Here is a 22,880-nt window from a genome sequence, read left to right as displayed (position 1 = left end):
GTTTAAATGCTGGGACTTGATCTACTTGGGAATAAGCTTAGAGTGTGCCAAAACAGCTTAATTAAAAGCGAGTTAAGAAGATATAAGCAAAGAAAACAGGACCAAGAGAAAATACTTCAAAATGCTATTAGTGGGGCCTGGCTCTGTGGTATAATAGGTTAAGCCTCCGTTTGCACCACCAGCTTCCTATATGGGCAATGATCCGAGTCCCTGCTGCTGCTTTTCTGATACAGCTCTCTGTTTGTAGCCTGGGAAAGCAGCAAAAAATGGCCCAAGTGTTTGGGCCCCTGTACCCACTTGTGAGACCTAAATGATGCTCCTGGCTCCTGGCTTTGGATTAACTCAGCTCTGGCCATGGCGGCTGTCTGGGGAGTGAACCAGAGGATGAAAGCTCTCTGTCTCTCCACGTCTCGCCCTCTCTCTTTCTGTAACTCTGCTTTCAAATAAATAAATAAAATAATATTATCAGTAGTTATGTCTGAGCATCAAGTTACAGATGTTTTTCACTTTGTATTTTTTTCTTACCTTAAGGATACTCAAATATATACTTTCAGTACAATGTAGGGAAAAGTGTTTTGTTTTGTTTTGGTAGCATCGCATGCCAATCAATTGCTAAAGAAACAAAGCTTGAGTTTTAAACCAGTTTCACAACTTATTTTATCAGCTTTGTGATCCTGGTGAAGTTATGTATGTTTTCTGAGCATTAGTACTGTTATAAAATACATGGTTTATAAAACATACTGTTTATAAAGTTACTCATAAACAGTAGTAGTTCCTATAATGAATATAGCAATTATTATTATTCCTGGTACCCAGGAAATCTTGCTCTCCTTTGTTACTGGTGGAATTATTTAGTTTTCTGGTGTTTTTATGTGAGATAATTACTAAGTTGTTAAAAACAAAAGTGCAATAGTTCCTAAGTCCTTTTATTTGTTCTGAAGATGCCCACGCTCCCAACTACGATGTTCACTTCTGCACAACTTATAGTGCGCTGGCCCAGTGATGTCACTAGACTCCGGCAAGCAGAAGGAGGAGTCCACGGGAGAAAGAGTACACGCTCAGCCCAACTTCCGGCAATGACTATGACATCTGGGAAACAGCAGGGACTAAGTAGCTGTTCTTATAAGTTCACCTGTGTTTGCCTCCAAAGTTCCAACTGTATGTACCTTTCCGACACCTAGTGAGTCTTCATTAATTCTAATTGTATGACTGTGTGTGTGTGTGTCACCCATTTATATTCCAATCCCCTATACAGACCACATTTGGCATAATATCACAGTAGAGGAAATAGAGTCCAGTAAAAATAATTCCTAGTTTTACTTTCATCTCTCAAAGGACATCATTGTTGTCAGTCCATGATACTGACATAGCACTCCAAAAGCAGCTCTTGGTTTCTCAAGAGGGATTTCTCAACATTAATTTTTCTTAAAAGTCATTCCCTTGCTCTCTTGCTTTTCCCTTCTCACATCCTAAAGCTTCCTTTCAGATTCTCTCCCATTCACTCATTTCATATCTCTGTCAAAATTGCCTCTCACATCATACCACTCAGGTTTCTCTTTGCTTTCTACCATTCCAACACACTCTTATTTTTCCTCTAGAGTAAATCATGGCCTTTTTGGATTAAAAAGATCCTAGTCCTCTCTCCTAGCCATCAAAATAAAACAATCTTCTTAGTGGCCGGGGGACTTGAAGTCAGGATATTGAATAAAATAGCTTTTTTCCTAGTTAGATGTGGCAATTGTATCACAATTCAAACAGACACCTGGGTGAATCTTCTTAACTTAAAAATATTTCATCATACTAAGCTACTGGATATCCAGCAATTACCTTAATCTCATTATACTGTTATTACAGCAGAACAATAAATACAATTAGTCAAGCACCTTCTTGTGGCACTGGGTTGGGCAGTTATCTTACTGATCTTTACAATGATGTTTGAGGGGTTACATAACTTTTCTGAAGTATTACAGTAAATGATAGAATTAATATTTAATCTCTCTCAGGTCTACATAACTCAAAAGCTCATAAGTTTAACCATAATACTATTTGTAATTTATTAGAAGAATATAGCTGCTGATTTAAAAAATTATCAATAGTGATCTAGGTTAGTAGCTGCCTTATACCAGCTAGATGAGTCTATGTTCAATTCCCCTTTTTAGGATAGCATTAATATGATGATTTTATGAATGTATAAACTGAAGCAGGAACAGAAATAGATTTGGCTGGATTGTTTTACCCAGACGTCTTATGTCTGATTTCTTATCTAAGAGTTTATAACTGATTAATTTATGAGCTGAACAGCATTCAGAACCAAAATGGCAAAGCTACTTTGCTTGCTGTGGAGGGCTTTGGGTTTTCTAATTTTCAGGTTTACTTTTAAAGGATAAAGCCTCTTAAGTCATAGATGGCAGAAAATCTGAGATCAGAATTCTATGTTTGTCTGCCCATTGCCTAAACTGGCTCTTTCTTTTGAAACATTTTGATCACTTCTTTATGGGAGAAGCATATTACATAAGTCTGTAAAACTCAATCATCTGTATCTAAATAAATGTGTGGAAGGGACCAACTAGACATTTCCAGACATAACTGGTTTGTTATTGCTAATCATTACATCCATGCATCAGTATCTTTTTGTTCAACCTTGCATACAATGTTCTTCTTGCTTTGGATTTCTTACTGGGGTGGGGGGCATGTGTGTGTGAAGGATTTAGTATGCATCTCCACATTCTTTCTATCTATATGAAATGCATCAGCCTGGAAATCTTAAAAAAAAAGATCAATTTTCCCTCTAAAGTTATTTTTTTCTAGTTTTGACTGGAAGTATCATAAAAATGGTTTCTTACTCAACTCAGGCCTACTCCTGGGCCAACCATATCACCAAGTAGAAAGTGCATGGGGTATAAATTGCTGAAATGAAATGACTGGAATGCTTGCTGACTTCAAGCATGCTGGCTCCTCTACTTGGATGTGAATCAGAGGACACCTCTTGATTACTAAGATGATTCTTTCACCCCTGGTGAGTAAATATAGAGCCCATAAGGGGCTCTGCATTGACCCATAAATTCCACCAGATGGTTCCAGCAACAGCAAGCATGTGATATAGGATTAACCTGGGTGTTTTAGATGGAGTCCTAGAAGTTCTTAGCATGCTGCCATCTATGTTTAGTGTGTTAACAACAGTATCTTTGAGCTAAATCCAAGTTGACATACTGCACAGTGATGGTTTACCTTGGCAGCAAAAGGCTTTCACAGGCTCTGCGTTTCCTCATGTTAATACCAGACAAGGTCAGTCTTGCTCTCCTTTCTTCTTCTCTTTTCTTTTAGCTTTAAATGGCATTAAGATGTGGTCAAATATTCTCCCACTGTTGTATTTCCTCTCACTTGGCTTATGCTATTCAGAGCTTTTGACGGAGACCTTTTCAGGTACCCATGGACCTCTCTGTCACAAACCGAAGCCACTGGTGTTGCTCAAGCTTGTTTGATGGAGATGTTAACCTTGGATTCTCCCCGAAGATCTGTAATGCCTCCAAAATGCTTTCCTGCCTATTAGCCTCTCACATGGTACCATCTTATTCTGTTACTTCCCGGTGTTCAGACCTGGGAAGGGAAGAGTGAATATGTAGCTCCTGGCTCCTGGCTTTAGCCTGGCCCAGCCCTGGCTGTTCTGGTCACGTGGGAATGAACCAGTGGATGGAAGATATTTCTCTTTTGCTCCCTCTCTGCCTCTCTCCCTCTCTCTATGTAACTCCTGCCTTCAAATACATAAATAAATCTTTAAAATAATAAATGAAATAAGTGAACTAATATACAATCTTCAAGATTTGAGAATATCTTTAAATTATAAAATATAATGATAAGATTATAATGAAAGCTGTAAATGTCCTGCTTGCCCATTTCAGTCTCAGAGTCCATCTCTTTGGAAAGCTGACCTGGGACAAACCCTTCTTTCCAATTTCCAATTTCTTTGTTTTCTCTTTTTAGACACTGAACATTATGGATTGATTTCCAATGAGTCTCACATATGTCTTCACAAATTCAGTTTTTGTTTTGTTTTCAGTTTTGAGTGATTTCCACAATTTTGGCTTTCCAGTCCTTTGATGGAATTTCTTTGCACTTTTGTTTATTTCCAAGAGCTGTTCTGATTTTCTTTTCAGATTCGTCCTTTGTCCTTGTTTTCCAGGGTACGGAGTTTCAGTTTGATTCTCTTCTGTTATCTCCATGATGTCATTTGAACTCCAATGCCTCTCATTTTAGAGACATTCTTTAAGCATTTCCTGATCCTTACTTTTTGGATGGTAAGGTACATATTTGTAGGCTATGTTTCTTGGAAGACTTTACTTTAAAGTGATGAAGAAGTGGCCACTGTCATTGTGCGCTCTCAAAAGTCAGGAGTAGATTTTTTCTCTGGGGCCATTTCACCTCCAGAGGGACTGTCCATCTTTATTCTCAATCTTCAGTCAAGCATCCAGTACAGGGAATAAGCAGAAGAATGGAGTACGCACTACTGCCCTACCATTCCACATACTGTTTTAACTGCATTTCATTCATATTTCATTTTTGCATTTTCTCCTTCCTGACTACTGTTAGACTTCCTCATGTTTTTTAGTTTTATACAAATGTTTTATTAAGATATAATTCACATCCCTCAAAATCCACTCTTGCAATGAGCAATGAAATCTTGCTAGCACTGTTATCTAATACTAGAACATTTTCATTTCCCTCCCTGAAAAAAAAAACTTTAACCATTAACAGGAATTCTTTATTTCCAGTCCCTGGAAACTGTTTGTATACTTTATGTCTCTATGCATTGTAATTCTCTGGATATTCCATACTAATATATAACTTTTGTGTCTGGTTTCTTTCACTTAGCACAGTGTTTACATGATTCATCCATTTAACAGCCTGTACCGGTATTTCATTTTGTCTTTTTTATTTATGTAAGGTGAACAAGTTTCATGTATTGTTTATACATGCAGAGTTAGGGGCATGGTGACACTTCCTACCCTCCCCTTCCTGCCACCCATGCTCCCATGCTTCCTCCACCTTCCTATTAGTTTAATTTATAATGACATAGCTTAACCTCCATTATTTCATTCCTTTATTCTATGATATAGCCATCCAGCCCTGGCTATTGCAAGCATCTGGGAAGTAAACAATGGGAGCTCAACCTAGGTCTGCCTCATGGGTTGCAGGGACTCAAGTACGTAAGCCTCCATCTACTGCCTCCTGAGATGTGCATTAGTAGGCAACTAGATCAGAAGTGGAGTAGCCAGGACTCCAACCAGGCACTCCCATGTGAGATTTAGGCATCCCAGGCACACTTACGCCATGTTTTAACTGTAGTTGTCTTAATTACAGAGTTTAAGGAGTTCTTTAATTATTCTGCTTCTAAGTCCCTTATTAGCCATGCACTTTAGAAAAATGTTCTCCCATTTGGTGAGCTGCTTTTTTTTTACTTTCTTGATGGTATTTTTTGAAGAATAAAGTATTTTAATTTTGGTGGCTTTTGGTTAATATTTTTCTTTTGCTTTTAAAAAAATTAAAATTTGTTTTTATTTGTTTGAAAGGAAAAGAGACAGAGATATAGACAGAGAGGTCTTCTATCTACTAGTTCACTCACAAAATGCCCACAATAGCTGGGACTGGGCCAAACAAAAGACTAGAGCCTGGAACTCAGTCCTGCTCTCCTAAATCGTGGTGGAGATCCAGGTACCTGAGCCATTGCTTGCTGCCTCCCAGGGTGCACATTAGCAGGAAGCTTGAATCAAAAGCAGAGCTAGAATTGTAACCCAGGCACTCTGATATGGGACATATATGTCCAGGTGGTACCTTATCCACTACCCTGAACATATGACCCACACCTTTTCAACATCATGCCATTTGCAAACAAAGGTAGCTTTGCTTCTTCCGATCTGAATACCTCTTATTCTTCTTCTTACTAGTTCCTTCAATATATAGTGTTGAAAGATGTGGCAGAGTAGACATCCTTTTGTTCCTGATCCTAGGAGGAAGGCTCTCAGGCTTTGCTATTATGTATATATCCTGTGCATTTTTATTTGCCATGTATCAGGTTGTGGAAATTCTCTTCTATTTCTAATTTGATATGTGCTTTTATCATTGCATCTCATTCTTGCCCCCTCAAATAACTACAGTTACCAAATCTTGTTAATGCCTAGAGTGCTGTTGGGCAAACAGAAATCCTTTGAATTGTGCCATCTTTCTCATGCACATTAGGCTGTGAAATTGTCTACTCTGCTACTGCGGTCTTCATTAATGTAGTATAGCGCTTACATGAAAGTATGAGACTTCAAAAAATCACAATTATTTAGTAAGAAAAATATATATGACACACTAACAACAGATGCTGTTTTGTTCCTTCTCTTTTCTAAAGTGTGTTGACTTGATGTATCACAGTTTTACCCAGCTCACTGCCTTCCAAAACTTCCTTAGTCATTATTATCTTTTTATTTTTGCTTTTTTATTCTTATAACTATTTATTAATTATCTTATTCTTTCTAATTTCTTCATTTTAACCCGTGTTTTATTTCCTCAGCATTTTTCTTAGCTCAGCAGTTTCTCATTACATGTAACATTAAACAGAGCCCTGTGGAAATCCTCATCTGTGGGTCTCCATGCACATTACATCCTTGCATTCTGAGTTTAAAACTCAGGCCCTTCCCAAGAAAGGACTTGAACAGGCATTTTTCAAAAGAGGAAATTCAAATGGCCAACAGACACATGAAAAAAATGCTCAGGATTACTAGCAATCAGGGAAATGCAAATCAAAACCCACAATGAGGCTTTACCACACCCTAGTTAGAATGGCTCTCAAACAGAAATTACCAAACAATAAATGCTCCTTAGGATGTGGGGAAAAAGGTACCCTGATCCACCATTGGTGGAAGTGTAAGCTGGTGCAGCCATTGGGATAGAACTACAGAAAACTGAAATTAGAAGAGCTGAAAATAGGAAAAAGCAATCTCACTCCTGGGAATTTACCCAAACAAAATGAACTTAGCAGATAAAAGAGTTATCTGTACCCCCATTTTCATTACAGCTCAATTCACAATAGCTAACATATGGAATTAACCCAGATGTCCATCAGCTGATTATTGGATAAAGAAATTATGGCACATATACACTACAGAATACTATTCAGTGCTTAAAAAAACAAACAAAAAAACCTGAAATCCTATCTTTTGAAACAAAATGGATGCAACTGAAAACCATTATAATCAGTGAAATAAGCCAGTCCCCAAAAGACAGGTACCATATGTTTTCCCTGATCTGTGATAACTAATAGAGTACCTAAAATGTAATGCACTGGAATGAAATTGACATTTGGTGATCATTTACAGCCCTTATCTCTACTGTTGAGGAACTGTGTTTTTTCTTCAGACTATCTGTTGAACTCTTTACTTAGTAGAGGATTAATCTTATGAGTATAAATTAATTTGGAAATAGATCTTTGTAAAAATTAAGAGTAAGAATAGTACAGGGAGGAGGAAGAAGGATGTGAACATGGGCAGGAGGGAGGGTCGGGTGTGAAGTATCACTATGTTCCTAAATCTGCATATATGAAATGCATGAAATTTGTATACCTTAAATAATATTTAAAAAGAAAAAACCTCAGACTCTTCCAGGCTTGGAATGGAAAAAGCATCGTGTTAAAGACATGGCTTTGGCACTTAAGTGTGTGACCATGATTGAGTTAAGAATCTTTGAGCTTCACTTTCACTCTCTCTCATATGGCAGCTGTAATAATTGAATGGGCTTTCATTTACAAAGTTTGTATTATTTTGCCTTCCATGAGCAAGCACTCCATTCAATTCAAATCCCTTCCTTTCCCTTTCTCTACTACAAATACATAGTGTGGGTCATAGTAGTGTTTGATGCTTCTCTTTTTACTGACTCATCATAATATAACATAAATGCAATAATTTACTGACTTACTATTAATTCCTTCTTTTTTTATAGGAAAGGGTAAAAGTTCTCTACAGCTAAAATTCATATAGGGAATTGGCAATAAGCTAGGTGGTTGGTAATGAGTCACATTTGGAACATTTTCCAGGATATTTTAACATCCATAGATAACTCTAAACTCAGTATCCAGGGTTTGTGTCATGGATTAGCAAGTCACCATGAATATTTATTGCTCTTGTGTTCCTTGCTTTTGGCCTTTATATTAAAAATTTAAAACTCCATTATTTTTTATTAAAAATGGTCTACTTGTTTATGGTAGAAAAACTAGAAAATATGGGTAAGTAAAATCAAGCATGAATTTTTTAAAAAGCCACTCATAATTCTACCCTTTAGAATATATCAATCTTTCGAGATATTTTTCTATAGTTTTATACCTATTTGAGTCAAGGAGAGAGCTTTCACATGTCTGTAGGGATATCGCATAACTATGACATGGGGATTGTCAAATTCTCTGCCAAATATCCTGAAGATTTGATAGGAGGGCTTTGCGGATTTAATTTTCATACATGTGTCAGTACATAGGCAAAAATAACTATTGTTGTATGTTGTAAATCCGATTAGCTCTTTGAAATTCTTTTCTAATAATAAGGCATTATTTACAACACACTTAACTGTATTCTTATAAAATTCCTGTAAATAAATATACTTAAAATGTTTTAGGCTAAATATTCAGATTAAGCTTCAATTTTACAAGTGCAGTAAGATCAGAATTGTGGGACCAACATTTGCTGTCACTTTCCTAGCTTTGCTTTGTGATGTTGGGTCACTGACTTTCCTCCTAAGCACTATCTTGCTAGCAGACAATGAGCCTGGCCCTGTAAAACAATGAATAAATGTCTTGCAGGTATAATGAAATGAGCCAATGTGTTCTCATTGGATTATATTGTTTTCTATGGAAATCCTTTCTTGGGACAGGCATTTAGCCTAGAAGTAAGACATTGGATAAGATGCCCTCATCCCATCCCAGAGGACCTGGTTTTAATATCCTGATCCAATTCTTGATTACAGTTTCCTACTGATGAAGATCACAGGAGGCGGCAGTGATGCTCAAGTAGAGTCCCTGCCATTCATTGGAAGACGTGGACTGAGATATTGGTTCCCAGCTTCAGTGCATTCAAATTCCATTCAAGTCTCAGCCATTGTGGGTATTAAGGAATGAACCAGCAGATATGAATGTGCACTTTCTCTCTCTCTCTCTCTCTCTCTCTCTCTGTGTGTGTGTGTGTATGTGTGTGTGTGTTTATGTGTTTCTATCTCTCAAATTAAAACTTTAAATATATTTTGTTAATCTTCAAAGTGAAACAGTGGGCATTGTCACATAAATTTATATATACTGTATGCTTATAGTAGTAATTTGAGCATAATTTAAAAAAAGAAGCACTTGCAACAATTAGCAGTTATCTCACTGTTATGTTTTTTTAACCATTATCTATTCCCTTTACATTTTGCAAGCATCATGTAGAAAATTGCTACTTTTTAAAAGTCTGTTCTGGAATACACATTCTTCTCAGCAGTGCATCAAAATTTCTCTAGGATAGACCACATGATACACCATAAAACAAGTTTTAGCAAATTCAAAAAAATCAAAATGATACCATGCACCTTCTCTGACCACAATAGAATGAAACCGGAAATCAATAACTCAAGAATCTCTGGAACATATGCAAATACATGGGGACTGAACAATATGCTCCTAAAGAAACACTAGGTCAAGAAGAAATCAAAAGAGTAAATCAAAATATTTATGGAAACAAATGAAGATGACAATAGAACATACCAAAACTTATTGGATACAGCAAAAGCAGTGTTACGAGGAGAGTCTATAGAAATTCATGCCTACATTAACAAATTGGAAAGGCATCAAGTAAATGAGCTATCAATGCATTTCAAGGACAACAGCAAACTAAACCCAAAACTAATAGGAGAAAATAAATAACAAAATTAGAAAAGAAATAAACAAAATTGAAACAAAAAAATAGAAGATATCAATGAAATGAAGAGCTGGCTTTTCAAAAAAAAAAAAAAAGTGATTCACCATTGGTTCAACTGACCAAAAAAAAGAGGCAGAAGACCCAAATCAATAAAATTATACATGAAAAAAGGAAATGTAACAATGGATACCACAGAAATATGAAACATTATCAGAAGTTACCACAACGAGCTGTATGCTAACAAACTGTGAAAACTGAAGAAAAGGATAGATTCCTGGACACATACAACCTACCAATAGTGAATCAGGAAGACTTAGAAAACCTAAACAGGCCAATAGTCAAGATGGAAACTGAATCAGTAGTAAAGACCCTCCCAAAAAGAAAAGACCAGGGCCGAATGGCTTCACTGTGGAATACCACCAGACATTTAAAGAAAAACTAACTATAATTCTTCTCAAGCTATTCAAAACAATTGAAAGAGAGGGAATCCTCCCAAACTCCTTCTATGAAGCCAGCATCACCTTAATTCCTAAAACTAGAAGACACAATAGAGAAAGAGAACTACAGACCACCTACCCTGAAGAACATAGACACAAAAATTCTCAACAAAATACTAATCAATTGACTCGAACAACACACATCAGCAAAGCCTTTTACCTGGACCAAGTGGGATATATCCCAGGATGATTCAACATTCACAAATCAATCAATATGACACATCACATTAACAAACTGAAGAACAAATACTATATGATTATCTCAATAGATCAGAGAAAGTATTTGATGAAATACAACATTCTTTCATAATGAAAAGTCTGAGCAAACTGGGTATAGAAGGAACATCCCTCAATACAATCAAGGCAATTTCTGATAAACCCACAGCCAGCAACTTACTTAAGAAAAGTTGGAAGGATTTCCACTAAGATCTAGTACCAGACAGGGACTCCCATTCTCACCAATGCTATTCAATATAGTCCTGGAAGTTTTAACCAGAGCCATCAGGCAAGAAAAAGAAATCAAAGTGATACAAATTGGGAAGGAGGAAGTCAAATTATCCCTATTGGCAGATGCCATTATTCTTTATATAGGGGATCCAAAAGACTCCACTAAGAAGCTATTGGAACTCATGAAAGAGTTTGTTAAAGTGGCAAGATACAAAATCAACACACAAAAATCAATAGCATTTATATACACAGGCAATTCCATGGTTGAGAAAGAACTTCTACCATCAGTCTCACTCACAATAACTGCAAAAAAATGAAATACCTTGGAATAAATTTAACCAAGGACATCAAATATCTCTACAATGAGAATTATAAAACATTCAAGAAAGAAATAGAATTCACAAAAAAACTGAAAAATCTTCCATGTTCATGGATTGGAAGAATAAATACTATCAAAATGTCCATACTACCAAAAGCAATTTACAGATTCAATGTGATACCAATCAAAATACCAAGAACATTCTTCTCAGATACAGAAAAATGATGGTAAAATTCATATGGAAACAGAGGAAACCTCGAATAGCTAAAGCAATCTTATACAACAAAAACAAAGCAGGAGGCATCACCATACATGATTTCAGGACATACTAGAGGGCAGCTATAATCAAAACAGCCTGGTACTGGCACAAAAACAGATGGATAGGCTAATGGAACAGAATAGATATGTCAGAAATCAACCCATGCATCTACAATGAACTTACCTTTGACAAAGGAGTTAAAATCAATCCCTGGAGCAAGGACAGTCTCTTCAACAAATGGTGCTGGGGAAACTCGATCTCCACATGTAGAAGTGTGAAGCAAGACCCTTGCCTTACACTTTACACAAAATTCCACTCAAAATGGATCAAAGACCTAAATCTATGACCTGATACCATCAAATTATCAGAAAAAAAATGGGGAAACCCTATACGACATTGGCACAGGCAAAGGCTTTTTGGAAAAGACCCCAGTTGCACAGGTAATAAAAGCCAAAATTGACAAATTGGATATTACATCAAATTGAGAAGCTTCTGTACTCAAAAAACAAAACAAAACAAAACAAAACAAAACAACAACAACAAAAAACAACACTCAGCAGAGTGAAGAGGCAACTGACAGACTGGGGGAAATTATTTGCAAACTATGCAACTAATAAAGGATTAATATCCAGCATATATAAAGAGCTCAAGAACCTCAACAACAAAAAAACAAACAACCCAGTTAAGAAATGGGCAAAGGACTTAAACAGGCATTTTTCAAAAGAGGAAATGAAAATGGCCTACAGACACATGAAAAAATGTTCAGGATCACTAGCCATCAGGGAAATGCAAATCAAAACCACAATGAGGTTTCACCTCAGCCTGTTAGAATGGCTTTCATACAGAAATCAACAAACAAATGCTGGAAGCTTGTGGGGAAAAAGGTACCCTAATCCACTGTTTGTGAGAATGTAAACTGGTACTGCCACTGTCAAAGACAGTATGGAGATACCTCAGAAATCTGAATATAGACCTACCATATGACCCAGCCATCCCACTCTTGGGAGTCTACCCAAGTGAAATGATATCATCATATGTAAGATATCTGCACCCCCATGGATACTGCAAAACTCAATTCACAATAGCTAGATATGGAATAAAACAAAATGCCCATCAATTGAAGAAATCATGGGATATGTACATCATTGAATACTACACAGTTGTAAAAAATGAAATCTTGTCACTTGCAAGAAAATGGATGCAACTGGAAACCATTACACTTAGTGATATAAGGTAGTTTCAAAAGGACAAATAGCATATGTTCTCTCTGGTCTGTGATAACTAATAGAGCACCTAACAGGCATTCTACAGAAGTGAAATTGACACTTTGAGATGCAATGACTTTGAACAGCCCTTGTCTCAAATTTTGAGGGATAGCTTTTGTTCCATACAATTTGTTGAACTCTTTACTAAGTATAAAGTTAATTATATGTGTATAAAGTTAATTTAAAGTGGCTCTTAGTAAAAAATAAGAATGGGAATAGGAGAGGCAGAGTAAGAAAAGTGGGACAGTGGGTGGGATGGTTGGTAGGATGGTAAGAATCAATATTTTCTATAGCTGTATTTATGAAGTGCATGAAGTTTATATGCCTTAAGTAAAAGGTTTCTGGGTAAAATAAATAGTCTGCTTTGCATATTTGGAATAGTGGATCACAACTTTGGCTGTATATTGCAATCTTAGTATTTTAAAAAAATCCCAATACTCAGACTGTACCCTAGAAATATTTAATCAGTGGTGTATTAGTTCTCTAGGGCCACCACAATTGCCACAAACTTGCTGGCTCAAAGCCGCAGTAAAATATTTCCTCCCAGTCTGGAGCTAGAACTCTGAATCAAACTCTGAGCAGGGACACACCATGTCTCTAGGTACTGTGGAGGACCTTTCCTTGCATGTCCCTAGCTTCTAGTAGTTTTCAGCAATCCTTGGCATTCCTTGCCTTTTATCATTCCAGTCTCTCCCTTTCATTATCTGGCTTCTTCCCTGCAATTCTTCTGTGTATCTATATCCAGATCTTTCTCTCCTCTCTTTCATAAAGACACCGTTAGATTTAAGATCCACCCTACTCCTGTATGACCTCATTGTAACCTCATTACATTGGCAAAGACCTTATTTCCAATTAGCTCATATTCACAAGTTTGGGGCATTAGCACTTGGCATGTATCTTTTTGGAAAGATATAGTTTAGCTCAACACACCAGGCACTGGTAATTTTTTGAGTTCCAAGGTGACTTTACAATACAGAAGGTAAAGCAGAGAACCACTTTCAAAACAGTGCTTCTAGAAGTTGAATGTGCATAGGATCTTGCTTAAAGGCAGATTCTATTACACTGTCTTGGATAGGGGCCTGAGATGGTGCTTTAAGTGTTGCCTGTGCTGTGGAACACACCTCAAGGAGCAAGGGCTTGGAGCCTAGGCTCTGTGATCATTGTGGGCCCCCCCAGCTTCCCCACATGCCAGGCTCAGGAGCAGGTGGGTTCTGAACTCTTTACAAAGCCTTCTGTTAAGTTGCTTAATTCTGAGCATGGAAAGGATGAATTTTCCCTTCTAAATGACATGCTCCAGACCCTTGCTGCTTCTCCTCTCTACATGGTGCTGGGAAAATGGGACCTCGGCATGCAGAATATGTAAAACATGGAAAGGTGTGGATGCGCACAGTATGCTCCCGGTTCATGCTCTTTTTGAATGAGGTCCTATGTAAATCAATGTATAACTCCATCCTTCCTGCCCTTGCCATTGCCATACTAAGAATTAAGATTCGAATGTAGTGTCTATTGAAACAAGAATGGCTTTAATAGTCTTGCAACTTACTATATCATTTTTAAATTTATGATTTATTTGAAAGGCAGAGAAACACAGAGAGAAAGACAGAGACAGACAGAAAAAAAATTTCAGTGAACTGGTTTATTCTCCAAATGCTCGCAACAGCTGGAACTGGACCAGGCCAAAGCCAGGAACTGGGAACTCAATATGGGTTTCCCAGTGGGTGGCAGTGACCCAGGTGTTTGAGTCATTACATGCTGCCTCTGAGGGTGTGCACTAGAAGGAAACTGGAAACAGGAATGACATTAGGACTCAAACCCAGACGCATTAATATGATATGCAGGCATCTCATTGTGTTTGAACAGCTGCACAATACGCCTGCTTCTTGCCATCTAATTTTTAATGAGACTTTTATCTCAATAATACACACTTAAATAGAACAACATGTGTCTCTACTAGACTTATAAATTGATAAGAACAAATCCTACTGAGATCTGTTTATATGTGCTTCTAAAATAAATTTAAATTTCTCTTACTGGGATTAAAAATAATAAAGTGACATTATTTGCTGGGCACAACAAAGACTCAAAGTAACATTTTGACAGATTATTTTTTTTCCTTTTTGGATCACAGATGCCATTTTTCTTTTACTTGACTCTGTAATTTCATCAGAAATAATCTTGTGAGTTTATCAAAACAACTTGGGGCAGTTTAGGAGAAATCATAAAATCTACTTAAGAGACTTATGAAGGGTGATGGCATGTAGTGTTTTTTTAGCTGAACTGAAATAAGAGACTCACCAAAATAAAGAGTGGAGAGTCTTTTTTCCCCTAGTGTTTTAGCTTAAAAAATGTCAAATCTACAGGCAATGTAAAGAATAGTATAGGGGCCGATGCTGTGGTGTAGCAGGTAAAGCCACCACCTGCAGTGCCAGCATCCCAAATGGGTGCCAGTATGAGTCCTGGTTGCTCTACTTCCGATCCAGCTCTCTGCTATGGCCTGGGAAAACAGTAGAAGATGGCTCAAATGCTTGGGTCCCTGCACCTGCGTGGGAGACCCGGAAGTAGCTCCTGGCTCCTGACTTTGGATAGACACAGCTTCAGCTATTGCAGCCAATCAGGGAGTAAACCAGCAGATGGAAGACTCTCTCTCTTTCTGCCTCTCCTTCTCTCTCTGTGTAACTCTGACTTTCAAATAAATAAATAAATCTTTTTTTAAAAAGGAATAGTACAATGAATACCCATGTATACTTCATCTAGATTCCCCAGCTGTTAAGATTTCATCACATTTGCTTCTCTCTGTTTTTTCTCCTGCTGAACATTTTAATTTTGCAGACATTATAACATTTTTTACATAAATATTTAAATCTATTCACCTAAGAACAAAGAAATTTGCCTAAACAACTACAGTATCATTATGTACCTAAAAATGTAACATAAGATAACTAACATTATTATTATAATTGAGCCAAGCAAGGAATATTAATAGGGTGGTGCAATCATTGGTGCAAATTTATTACAGAATTTACTTAGTATCAAAGTATCAACTTGTAATTATTTATTAATCACCAAGAAATGAAAGTGCCTTTACAATAGGGAGATATGAGAGGTATCAATGCAGATGTCCATATGGCCAAATGACCCAGTTAAGAAATGGGCAAAGGACTTAAACTTAAATATTGAAGCAAACTGACATTGTATCCCTCCTGGTATGATTTAATGGGAAGTGTTATCTTGAATCTACTCATGAGGAAATATCAGAAAAATAAGATTGGGGCACTTAACAAGACAATTATTCTAGATTCTTAAAAACATGTCAGTCATGAAACATCTAGGTGGGGGATGGGGTTAGAGGTAGCTATTCTAGAATACACGGAAATAAAGAAACATGTGACATGACCACATGTTTCTTTACATGAGCAAAGATTCTTGGTTAGATACTGTTATTTAAACAGGAAAAGGAAACAAAAGGGAAACACAAATCTATAGAAAAATTTAAGAAAAATGAAAGATTTTTTTCATACAGACTATACGAGGGAATGTCTAAAAGTTTGTAAAAAATATAATTAAAAGAAAAAATTAAAAATAAACTTTATTTCTCAATCTAAGCTCCATCAAGGTCAAGACTCTTTTGTACATGCTAATACCAGCCACTTTGTCCATACGTAAAGAACTGAGGATCTCGGAAATTTAACCTTGTCAATGCAGTAATTCTTACATTATTAACTGAATAAAATTGTCTGTCATTTAAATAGTTTTAAGATTTTAAAGGAGATGGGGCCAGCACTGTGCACAATTAGTTAAGCTGCAGTCTGCAATGTCAGCATCACATGTTGGAGCACCACTTCAAGGGCCAGTTACTTTGCTTCTGATCCAGCTCCCTGCAAACAATGTGCCTGGGAAAGCAGCAAAAGATGGTCCAAGTGCTTGGGCCCCCACCACTCATGTGTGAGATCAGGGTAGAACTCTAAGCTCCTGGCTCTAACCTCAACCAGCTACAGTCATTTCAGTCACTTGAGGAGTGAACCAGCAAATGAAAGCTTTTCTCTCTGTCTCTGTCTCTGTCTCTGTCTCTCTCTCTCTCTCTGTGTGTGTGTGTGTGTGTGTATGTGTCTGTCTCTCCCTGTTACTGTCTTTCAAATAAATAAGTGAATATTAAAAAATGTATTACAAAGAAGAAAGAAGTCAAAGTAGCCAAATCAGGACTTTAAGGTGAGTATCTAATGATTTTCCCTTGTAACTCTCGTAAAATTGCCCTTGTTTGTAAGAAGCATGAACAGGATCATTGTTTTGGTAGAAGAGGATTATCTGGGGCAGCTTTCCTGGACATTTTTCTGCTAAAATTTTGTCTAACTTTCTCAGAAAACTTTCCTAACAAGTAGATACTATCATTTCTCAGCACTTTAAGAAGTTAGCCAAAAAAATGCCTTAGAGCATCCCAAAAAGGTGTTGACATAACCTTTGTTCTAGACTGATCCACTCTGCCTCTTGGAAGCCATTGCTGTGATGGTACTATGTCCTCAGGATCATGATGTTCCATCTCCTGTTACAATTCTTCAAAGAAATACTCCAAGATCTTGATCCTACTTAACGAAAACTTCCACTGAAAGCTCTGGTCTTTTATGCAGCCAATCAGGACGTAAGAATTTCGGCACCACTGGGCAGAAAGTTTGTTCCACTTTAATATTTCAGTCATAATTACGTAAGCTGAACCAATTGATATTTTAGTGGTGGTAGCTGTTGTTTCTCATTTGAATTTTTGGTCATTTTAAATTACAGCAAGAACAAAATTGATTTTTTTTTCCACAAACTGATGTGGATGGTCTGCCACCTTGGGGTCCATCTTCAGCATCATCTTGTTCCTTCTTGAAATAAGTCGCCCATTTGTAAACTGCTGATTTCTTTGGTGCTTCTACCTATAAACTCTTTGTAAATAATCAATGACTTAACCTTTCTTCCAGCTAGGCTTCACCATAAATCTGATGTTTGTTCTTGTTTCAACTTTAGCAGAATTCATGTTCTAACAGAGGTTATTTTCAAACCAGCATTTTGTCCTTCGTGCCTCCAACTATATCATGTTCTGGCACATTGGTACAAGTTTATTTTGTGGCAAAAAATAAAATTTATGCATATTTTGGAACATTAAGCCTTTGACTATAGTGTAAGTTAAAAATACATTCTCTAGAAAATTAAAAAAGGAAGGAAGAAAAGAGGGAGGGAGAAAGAAAGAAAGAAGGAAAGGAAGAAGGAGATAAGGAAGGAGAAAACATCATCACATTGTTAGAATTATATCTATGGAAAATTAATTAAAAATTTTATTTTATTAAGTCAACAGACTTATAAAAACTGTAAATTTCTGCATAGTTTTTTTCAAAGTATGCATTTTTCATGAATTTCTGAAGATCCTTTTCATGTTTCATATGTGTTATCAAAAATGTAAATCTAAGCCACAACATTTTATGTATAAAATGAAACATTGGATACAAACAAACCAAAGCAAATCTAGCTTTATATCAAATTTATACATTTATTACAAAGAAAAGAGTATTAATAAACAACTTTTGAATATAGTACTCTGTGTATCTTTAGTGGGGTATATTCTAAAAGCAAAAAAAAAATAGTAAAGATATCTTGAAGTCCATTTAGTTGGTTTGTTGTTGGCCATAGTCTTGATGTAGTAATTCTCAGCCTATTTTGTGTACATTGTAAAGTAGAACAGATGGTTCAAATACATTGATATTTTGGAGGAACATGATTCTGACTTTTAGAGGAGCAAACCACAAACATGTAAAATGGGGCAAAGTAAGGAAAAAATTGATATAAAATGTGATTGCAACATTTCCTTAAAACACATCTGAGTGCCTTTACCAGACGTAGAGGCAATGGAACCCTTGTTGTAACAAGCTTGTCTAGCAGTCAGATCTTGATTTCTAAATACCATTCTCTACTCCAGACTTCCTTGCAGAAATAAATGGCTGATCCCAGATATGGAACAGAAAAAAATACAGTTTCATGTTATGGCAAAAAGTAAGGAAGTGGTCAAAGAATTATTGGGAGGATTTCAAAAGGGTCAGAGTTGGCTTGAAGCAGCTCTCAAAGGTCAAATTTGGGGAAACACAGCACCAAATGAATAATGACTGAAGGGACTATAGCATAAAGTAAGAAAAATAACTCATCAGTTCACAAATGATACTACAAGAAGGAGGAGGGGGGATGAAAAAGTCTTTATGACAGAATACCAAGTCATATACATAAACAACATGATCTAATTACAAAGTCTATATCCTGTAATTACTAGTTCTATTGAAAAGTTAGAATTATACACAGGAATATATGCAGAGAGGTTTCATTCATATCTAACCCGTTTAGTCCATTTTTACATACCTCCTACAAATGATAATTTTTAGTTACTTCTGGTTGATTTTTTTGTTTCTTTTTGCAGAAATAAGCAAAGGCTCAAGTCACATACTAATGTTTAATATTCTCTTATTTCTTACACAAAAATTCATGGACCTTTACTTAAATAATTTTTTTCCTTTTCCACAATGTATTTCTTCAAAACACATTTTTCAAAAAAAAATAACAATTATAATTAAGATCTTGTTAAGGGACAGAAATAGCTAACTCACAAAATACTTTCACTAACACACTGATGTCAGTAATCATCTTAAGAATTCTGCCGGCCGGCGCCTCGGCTCACTAGGCTAATCCTCCGCCTTGCGGCGCCGGCACACCGGGTTCTAGTCCCGGTTGGGGCACCGGATTCTGTCCCGGTTGCCCCTCTTCCAGGCCAGCCCTCTGCTGTGGCCCAGGAGTGCAGTGGAGGATGGCCCAGGTGCTTGGGCCCTGCACCCCATGGGAGACCAGGAAAAGCACCTGGCTCCTGGCTCCTGCCATCGGATCTGCGCAGTGCGCTGGCCGCAGTGCGCCAGCCGCGGTGGCCATTGGAGGGTGAACCAACGGCTAAATGAAGACCTTTCTCTGTGTCTCTCTCTCTCTCACTATCCACTCTGCAAACAAACAAACAAAAAAAAGAATTCTGCCTATGACCCTGCACTGCAGGTCACCATAAGCAGCTCAGGACCCCTGTTTATTCCTCAGCTGTTACCATCAGCCCCACCACACTCTTCATAGCTGCCTTCTGACCTCTTTCCTCTCCTCTCCACTCCTAAACTCAAGAAGCTGTTTCTTAAACTCAAGGTCAGTCATTAGTAGAATGCCCTGCTCTGCATATTCCCTTCACCTTCTTGTTCCAACTGAAGTTTGGTTCTAATTTCTATAGCTTTCGTGCCACTGACCCTGAAGGGCCTCCTGCATCTTCCTTGGGTTTTCACCTTCAGGCCCATTTTCCTTACTTCCTTATATTTGCCAGCTTGAGACTCCTGTTACCCACCTTTGCATTTCACTATCTTTGTCCGTCATTACAAACCCCAAAGCCACTCCCCGCCTTCCTTGAATATGCTAGCTCCAAACCCATCATTTTATATCCTTCCTGCTTTTTAAAAGAATTTTTAATGGAAAAATTCAAGGCTTGATCTGTGATCAAAATATCAAATATGAGAGCACTTCAACAAATTCATGGAAAATGTGATAATGATACATGCAATGCACCTGGGGTCTCTGGCTAATATGACCCCAGCAACAGGTGCTCAATCATTCTCCAGGTAGCACATTTCATCCTTACCATTGAATTAGTAAGGCATTATCTTTATTCTCCAAAATAGACTTATGCTTCATTCTAATTGTCCATGAACTTTTTGAAGTATGCTTATATGCAGGAAAATGGATTTACTGTCAGTTACTGGCCACTCATTCAGGAGACTGCATTTCAACATTTCAAAAGCTGACATAACTAGGATAACTGTTAAATTAATTTGGACATTTAAACAGTGGAAACTGGATCATGCATATCACAATACAGAAAATTGCTTTTTATTTGAATATTGAATCATAGCAGCAAAAATGGTGGATTAAAGAATATAGAACAAATGGAATATGAAGATTTGGCTGCAGGAAAATACTTAAGTTTTTATTCTTTAATGATGCAGAAAATAATCAGAGAAATTGATGAAGAGTTAGAGGATAAATATTTCCTTTATCCAAAGGTAAATATGTAAACATAGGGGATGGTGGTATGCACAGCAGGTTAAGTTGAAGCTTGCAACACCAGCATCTCATATGGGAGTGCCAGTTCAGGTCCCACATGCTCAGCTTCCCATATAGCTTCCTGCTAATATGCCTGGGATGGCAGCAGTTAATGGCCAAGTACTTGAGCCTCTGCCACCTACATGGGAGACTAGGATGAAGTTCTTGGTTCTTGGTTTTAGTCTGGCACATGCTTAGTTGTTGCATCCATTTTAGGGGGTGAACCAGGGGATAGAAGGCCTCTCTTTGTCTCTCCCTCTCTGTAACCCTACCTTTCAAATAAAATACACACATAAATCTTAATTTAAAATGTGAGTAGACTTCAAGTTTCAGCTACTCCTAAAAATGTGTATGTATGTGTATTGTATAAGCAAATAGCACTTTATATTAATATTCTGCAATCCACTGTCTAGGAGTTTAATTTGTAGTCAAAGACTAGTTTACATTTTCTTTCTTTTTATTTATTTATTTATTTATTTAACATTTATTTAATGAATATAAATTTCCAAAGTACAGCTTATGGATTACAATGGCTTCCCCCCCCCATAACTTCCCTCCTACCCGCAACCCTCCCCTTTCCCGCTCCCTCTCCCCTTCCATTCACATCAAGATTCATTTTCAATTCTCTTTATCTACAGAAGATCAGTTTAGCATACATTAAGTAAAGATTTCAACCATTTGCACCCACATAGAAACACAAAGTGAAAAATACTGTTTGAGTACTAGTTATAGCATTAAATCTCAATGTACAGCACATTAAGGACAGAGATCCTACATGAGGAATAAGTGCACAGTGACTCCTGTTGTTGACTTAACAAATTGACACTCTTGTTTATGGCCTCAGTAATCACCCTAGGCTCTTGTCATGAGCTGCCAAGGCTATGGAAGACTTTTGAGTTCACCAACTCTGATCATATTTAGACAAGGTTGTAGTCAAAGTGGAAGTTCTGTCCTCCCTTCAGAGAAAGGTACCTCCTTCTTTGATGACCTGTTCTTTTCACTGGGATCTCACTCGCGGAGACCTTTCATTTAGGGTTTTTTTTTTTTTTTTCCCAGAGTGTCTTGGCCTTCCATGCCTGTAATATGCTCATGGGCTTTTCAGCCAGATCCACGTGCCTTAAGGGCTGATCTGAGGCCAGAGTGCTGTTTAGGACATCTGCCATTCTATTGGTCTGCTGTGTATCTCGCTTCCCATGTTGGATCGTTCTCTCCCTTTTTTATTCTATCAGCTAGTATTTGAAGACACTAGTCTTGTTTATGTGATCCCTTTGGCTCTTAGTCCTATCATTATGATCAATTGTGAACAGAAATTGATCACTGGGACTAGTGAGATGGCATTGGTACATGCCACCTTGACAGGATTGAATTGGAATCCCCTGGTATGTTTCTAACTCTACCATTTGGGGCAAGTCAGCTTTAGCATGTCCTGAATTGCTCATCTCTTCCCTCTCTTATTCCCACTCTTATATTTAACAGCGATCACTTTTCAGTTAAGTTTCAGCACTTAAGAATAATTGTGTATTGATTACAGTATTCAACCAAAAGTATTAAGTAGAACAAACAAAAAAAATACTACGAGGGATAATGTATTAAGTTGTTCATCAACAGTGAGGGCAAGGGCTGACCAAGTCACCATTTCTCATAGTGTTCATTTCACTTTAACAGGTTAGTTTACATTTTCTAACTTAAGGAAAGTTCTAGTCCTGAGAATACATATTGATTTAGGAAAAAATTAATTTCTTCTCTAGAGAATTGATTCCAGTAAGATCCACACCAGTGATATTTCTGTATTATAAATTACCTCAAATGTTTCTTGTTGATTAATCATGGCAAACATATGACTCCTGTTGGAAAACATAGAGTCAACTTACCAAACATTTAAAGGAACCACTTCTTATTTGGAGGCTTTTTGAGATGAGTGATATACCAGACTCTGTCTTCTAAATTTATTCCTGAGGGATGAAAACTTCACTGTATCAGCACATGAGACCTACAGGAACCATTTTAAGATTCATTTAGCATAAAAATGAAATACAAAGA

The 22,880-nt window shown here is 37.1% G+C and overlaps 1 long non-coding RNA gene across 1 annotated transcript in view; it reads right to left on the bottom strand.

The window, feature by feature from the left end:
- The window catches only part of LOC138846589 (uncharacterized), an 81,854-nt gene that overhangs the window by 45,943 nt on the left and 13,031 nt on the right, over window positions 1–22,880 (bottom strand). The window contains exon 3 of the long non-coding RNA XR_011384122.1: window positions 22,712–22,830. This is a non-coding gene — a long non-coding RNA (uncharacterized lncRNA). The remainder of the gene's footprint in view (window positions 1–22,711; window positions 22,831–22,880) is intronic.

This window comes from Oryctolagus cuniculus, chromosome 1, assembly GCF_964237555.1.
Source record: "Oryctolagus cuniculus chromosome 1, mOryCun1.1, whole genome shotgun sequence".
Lineage (NCBI taxonomy): Eukaryota > Metazoa > Chordata > Mammalia > Lagomorpha > Leporidae > Oryctolagus > Oryctolagus cuniculus.
This window is presented reverse-complemented; position numbering and strand designations above follow the sequence as displayed.